This window comes from Gavialis gangeticus, unplaced genomic scaffold (genome assembly GCF_001723915.1).
Source record: "Gavialis gangeticus isolate Ggan-Ray unplaced genomic scaffold, GavGan_comp1, whole genome shotgun sequence".
In the NCBI taxonomy this organism is placed as follows: domain Eukaryota; kingdom Metazoa; phylum Chordata; order Crocodylia; family Gavialidae; genus Gavialis; species Gavialis gangeticus.
The window spans coordinates 67,734,468-67,734,673 of NW_017729022.1; positions in this window are offsets into that span (position 1 = coordinate 67,734,468).

A 206-nucleotide genomic window follows, 5' to 3' on the forward strand; every position below is an offset into this window, starting at 1 on the left:
CTGAGTTTGGTGGGGGGAGAAACTGCAGCTCTCCCCCTTGCTCCCCTTCGTGCAAGCTGGCCCGTGTGGCCACCTGCCTTTCCACCCCACTTCATAATGCGTTCCTTCGTATGTAAACTGGAACCTCTAAGTGTGCTGTACGCCGCGGGTTAGTTTTCTGGATGCTATATAAATGTGTTTGTGTGTGTAGATAATATATTGAGAAG